Raw genomic sequence first — 6,441 nt, 5'->3', positions numbered from 1 at the left:
TTCAATTAATAAGTATAACATTTTCAGTTTTCAACAGATTTTCATCAAATTTGAGATATAGCCGTTTCATATTATTCTAAAATTTTGTGTAAAATTTTATGAAAATCGGATTACTATATCATATAGCTCCCATAGGAACGATCGAGAAATTAATACAATTAAATTTATAACTTTTTTAGTTTTCAGCTGATTTTCATCAAATTTGAGGTATAGCCATTTTATATAAGTCTTAAATTTTGTGGCAAATTCCGTAAAAATCGGACGACTATATCATATAGGTGCCATACAAACGATCGTTTGATGTAGAGGAAAAATGAAAATCTGTGAATGTAAAACTGCAAATATAATATGTATAGGTGAATGAAATGAAAGCAGGTATTACTTCATTGTTTTTTAACACAAATATATATAATTTATATCGTATGGATTCCTATTCATAGAAGTTCTATCTGCAAGGGTATATAAACTTCGGCGTGCCGAAGTTAGCTTCCTTTCTTGTTTTAAAATGTAAACCTTTTTGCCTTCTATTAACTTTGACTTAGTTTTTATCACAATGTCATCGATTTCCCTTTGACGTAAATTTAGCAACAAAATACCATTAGGCATATGTCGCAAATAAAAAACAGGGTTTGTTATTTTTGTTCTGTGGCACAAGCCGCAGTTATTTTATATTCAATTTCAATTCGATTTCATAAAAGGCTAGCTATTTTGTTTCGTTTCATTTTTTCGGAGATGCGTATCATAAATTCGCATAAATTATGCCAAGGGATGGCAAAATCGATACGCAAATTTTCCAGCAATGAAAAATTTGCAAAAATGAATGTTATACAGTAGGATGGGGAGGGGGCAGAGAAGCGAGTAAAATGCGACACACGCAGACAAATGGAAAACATTTGTAACGGCCATTAATCGATGTTTGTTATAACCAAATGCAAATCGTATTAGAGAAGGGGTAACAGCTGGAAAATGCGGGGTGGGGATGGGATAGGGTGGGGTGGGGTGACAGCACTGGAAGGGGAGTGAGTCGCCCGTTTAATGGCTTCATTTAAAGATTTTTCCCGATACCTGACATTCGCTGTCAATCGCTGGGCGTTGCCCGTAAAATAAAAATTTGTGAAATTGGAAAATTGGCAAATTTTTAATGGGCCTCCGTGACACGCCTCCTGAGGTCGCTGGATTTATATAGAATATATATATTGGGATGGATATTCGATTGTAGCCAGTGGGTTGGGGTTGGTAAAGGGTTAAATGTTGGTTACGGTTTTGGCTTCTGTTCTTTTTGTAATTTTTCTTTTTTTCTTTTTCTGGCCGCGTGTTCATAATGACAAAGTTTGGCCATTAAATTTCGCCATGCCCCCGATTGAAAGTTTTTGGGGTTTGTTGCCTTATAATTGCTAAATCTTGTCCGAAATTGTTACAAGCCATCCCACACTTGTTCGCTGGAACGCTGAACTGGAAGGAGGAGAAATGAAAACTGGAATCGGAAACCAGAAACAGAACTTAAAAAGCCGTTGCAACTTTAATTCGTATTCAATCAGAGACCTTTTTCGGGTTCAGATCTTCGCGCTCCTCACGGTCACTTTCGCCCGGGGAACTGGGAACAATCCAGGCTCATCAGCATTCGAGGAGCCTAAACTCCTTGATTTGCATATGGATGCAGTGACGATGATGATGACGATGACCCTCCACAAACAAATAAACAAAAAGTCGCTATTGCTACACTTATGTCGCCCTGGGCAGTTCATCATTCGGCGGCGATCGGCGGCGAGATGATCATCCAGATCGGGATTGAGACGATCGCGATCCGCAGCTGCTGATTCCGCCTTGGGGGTGAGTCAGCCTCCTCGAAGTGTATCTTGTCCTTCGCCGCCGAAGTCCTTCCAAGGTTCGCGCGCTGTCAGAAGCAATCAAGTCGACACACTCTTGACACAAAACGATGCGTAACTCTTCGAGAGCGAATTCATCATCATCGTGATCATCAAAAGGATCCGTGACCAGGGCCGAGGGCGCGCTAATTTACTTGACTTGATCTTGCCCCTGCCCCTTCTCTAGATCCTCTAGATCCCAATCCTGATCTCGATCTTGATCGCGGTCTCTGGAGTAGCCTTTCCATGGCAGCTGCCCGGTGGGTTCGGATCACAATGGGGCACGCTAATTGCTGACTAGTCATTGTGAGTTGTCCAATACTGAGGATTGAAATGTTAACTAAGTTTCATTTGGCGGAACCAGAGAGGGGTTCTTAAGGGGTTATAGCTCTGTCTTATCTCAAGCTTTGTACATTTCAAGGGAAATAAATTAAATAATACACATGGCCGTTACATTTTACTATAACTATTGCAGGGAAATATATGTTGTACAGCAAACAATACTATTATACTGTGCAAATTACATAGATAAAGAGAAAAATAGGAACGCTTTTTTATATTATCTCAAAGTTTGTAACTTGTAAAGCTAGTTAGCTTAGAGAGGAAAAGTCATAGGAGAGGCAGAAATACCTAGATCAATTCGGCTGTAGATGTTTACCAAAATTATAATTGGGTGAAAAAAGTCTCCTGAAAGTATTCTCTCTGGAAGGGTATGAAAATAAGTAGGAAAGCTTCAATTAAGCGTGAGTTTCTAATGTTTAATTTGTCTCTTCTGTAATTTGTATATATTTTTTTAATGGTTAAAATAAGGAGCCCCCAGAACACCTTTTTTGAACGCTCTGTTAAGAAAAGTTTGCTTATTTATAATGCCAAATCTAAATCAAATTTGTTCTATTCGTTCTTTAAGCAGAAAATCCGAAATCTTACTAAATCTTTACCCATAGCATAAAAGGAGCAAATCTCAGGCAGAATGCTGTGACATCTTTAAAAGAAAACAAAATTCATAAAGAAGAAAAATAGATTAGTTATATGTATGACTATATGTGTTATTTCTGATTATTTTTCTATACTTCTCAACCATTCACATGTTTTCCCAAAGCCAGTCAAGGATACAATTGACACTTAATGCCTAATTCGCTTAATCCCAATTTCTCTTAACCAATTCCCAGATAGAACCCTCTTCAGCAGGTTGCAGCGAAATATCACACCGGGGAAAAAAGAACAACATTTAACACAACCAACCAGTTAACGCCTCCGGCCAGAGGATAAAAACCGAGTGACAGACAAATCATATTATGGCCTAACCAAGAAACCCTTCAACTTGCAGATTGTAAGGAAAACTCAAAGGAAGAAAAAACTGAATAGCAATTCAAAGAATCCGATGAAAAGCGCAACAAGACACAAAATAACAAAAATCTAACAAAATATATAATACCTGACCGGGGCTGTCCGGAGAATGCATGTAATTGACTTTTGTGCCCGGCATTCTTCCTCCATTCATGAGGAGAGAGAGAATCCAACTCGGCGGCGACAATTCATTGAGCATCATCCAGACAACCTGGCGGCGGTACCATCAGACCCAAGGGAACCCACAGACCCATCCCATCCCAGCTCTTCTCTGTTCTTTTCAGCCGGACTCTGTTCTTCTCGGATCCCGAACGAATCTCTCAATGGCGCAACGTCTTCGCACTCGACTCTCGGCCAAGGATACGCCGAAAAAGTGTCAAAATTCCTATAATCCGCTTTAAGGTGTTTTAATGCCCGAATACCCGGGTCGGTACGTGGTCGTCGGTCAGCCTTCCTTCCACCTTGCTGGCCATCCGTATGCCTGCCTGCCTGCCTCGTTTCACATGAATGAATTTTCAATTTGCTGCATGTCCATTGTCTTGGCAACCGGCAAAACAGCCCGCGTCCTGCCATTCAGGCCATTCAGGCCATTCGACTCATTTTGGCCATTCGATTCATTCGGGCACGTAGGTGTTTTTTGTCCTCGTCATTGTCTCTAACCCCGCTGCCCGCTGTCCGGTGTCCCCTGTCCCCTGTCCCCTGTCCGCTCTCAGGCTTCAAAGACAATGGCCCAGCGGGCGGGGGCCAACGACAGGGAGCGTTGCGAATGGCCGACAGGATAATGCGCTTCGCGTCGAAAGGGGAAACAGGGAAGAGCCACAAATGCATCTCTACGTATGTATATAGATACTTAAAGATCGCAGGAGCTGGAAGACAGTCCAAGAAGAGCCACCAATAAAACGCTAACAAAAGTGCGGCCGACTCCTGGCTTAGGACCATCAGCTGGGGCAAGGTCAAGTGGCCAGCGACAGGACACGAATTTTCCTTATCTAAATGGAAAGAAAGAAGGAGAACTTAAGGGAGCCATGGCACAGCTGCCATTAAAAACATGTAAAGTCAATTTATTTACAAAAGGCTTCTTAAAGGGGATAATGTTTTGGAATTTACAAGCGATTGTGCATACATCCAAACCATAAATTTACAGATAAAAATATGACATATTCTTCGTAAATAAAATATTCTGTCCTGCTTCCCATAAATTGTTATTGTTTTTTCAATTAAACCAGACTTTAATGATATATAAATGTATATTACTGTTTAAAAAACAATGTGGGATACGTTATGATATATTTTTCTTAACCAGTGGGACATATTTTCAAATCATGTAGCATCTAAATCTATTCTGACAATAAAACACAAATTTATTTAATAAAAGTATCATTTGTATAGTTCCTTTATAAGAATTAATATATAATAACTGCTGTCAAATCTCTAGGAAAACCCCACAACTCATTTTTTAATATCTTAAATCGGTTTATCAAAAATCTTTCTTGAATCTTTCCCAGGCCTGTGCTCCTTTTACTGCCGCGTAATCGTTTGCATTGAATTCGATCGATCGACAGGCAGTCTGTCCTGACCAAGGCTACTACCCCAGACAACCGACTGGGTTGTCCATTAGTAAAGACCATTTTTCTGGTTTTTTGTACATGTCTGGGACATTGACCAACTGAATTTTGTATTTATTTGTTTGTTTGTAAGCCTGCGAACGCCATGATTAAGCATTTTGATTGAATAAAGGTTTGAAGGTAGCTCCACTAATCAATTGATCAGTGCGACAGGCTGTCTGGGTTGATTATGAAAGGATCCAAAGGGTATGGTGAGAGAAACTTACAGCATTTCCTTATTAAAATCAAAGCAGTTTTAGGTATAAATTTAGGAAATTTAATTGAAGTTTGCATGACAAGTTAGTATAGATTTAATAACAATTTAGAATCTTTGGTTATAATAAAAGTTAAAGTACCTAAGGTACACCATGAGCCAAGATAGGTCCAAGGAAATTCCTTGTCTATATAGAAATCTAAAATTTAAGTCCAACAACCTACGTAAATTAAACTTTATTTTGTTTTGCAAATGATTTACAATTTAATAATATCTTTAAGGCAAATAGGTTTGAGTATTTTAGAAGAATATTTTCCTGCGCATATTCAATGTATGTACAGTTTAAAAAGCATAAGAACTAGTTCCATTCGAGCATCCTTTTCCCCAGTTGATTATTTCTGGAAGCATCGATGGGCACAGATACCTTTTGTGGTCTTCCGATGAAATTCTCCACCTTTGGCACACATGTCCCATCCCAAGGACGCAACCCCGAAGCCGTGCGAGTTTCGGTTTCTGGTTATCTACTATCTGGCCTATCAATCGGTGTGTCATAACTGCATTTGGTTTTGTCAGTTTCCGTACGGTTTACTTTTTTCCTTCTTACCGCTTATCAATTTGCTGCAAATCTGGGCTTTGTTTAGCAAGGATTCGCAAGGATTAAGCGCACTCAGGCCCAACGATTGCAATCTCATTTGTTTGCGACAATTGTTCGGATGTCGATGGATCGATGCTGATTTCCTCGATGCTTCGATCGTTCCGAGCCAAATCTGTTTGCCTTGTGGCCTATGAAATTGTATCTGATGTTTATCCAAAGGGGAGAGTGGGAAGCCGCGCCGGGGAGAGGGGTGAGCAGGATACCTTCCTTCAGAAGTCCCAAGCGGTTGCCAAACACAACCGAAAATTTGAATGATTTTCCTCGAGCCCTCTGCTTTTTGATTAACATTAATGAGCGACAAAAAGTGCAAAAATTTACATGGCAACGGCGACGGTGGCTCGGCGGCTTCTCTGCCCCCATTGTTGTCCGGGTCTTTAGAAAAATTTCCATTCAAAGTGACAGGAGCTCGTCAGGAGTCGTCGGACTAGGAGATGGAGTTGAAGTGGGAGGGAGGAGTGTGTGTGTGTCTCATCCACCTCGGCAACCTATCCAAGGGCAACAATAGCGATTTGGGCATTAGAGCTCCATTGAAATATTTTTTGCTGCGATTGTCGAGTTTCTTTCTGGCCAAAGATGGGCTCAACAAGATGGCAAATCCCCCATCGGCCTGCTCATCACATTGTTCTCTATCTAACTTGCAGTAGGTGCATTGTCAGCGCTTTTTGTCTAACTACTCATTAACATTTATTTGCAAGTGCAGAGAATGCCAGAATGCCATGGCAAATGCAAAGCAACTGCCATGATAAATATGACAAA

This window comes from Drosophila serrata, unplaced genomic scaffold (genome assembly GCF_035046125.1).
Source record: "Drosophila serrata isolate PLE 108 unplaced genomic scaffold, ASM3504612v1 contig_272, whole genome shotgun sequence".
Lineage (NCBI taxonomy): Eukaryota > Metazoa > Arthropoda > Insecta > Diptera > Drosophilidae > Drosophila > Drosophila serrata.
This window is presented reverse-complemented; position numbering follows the sequence as displayed.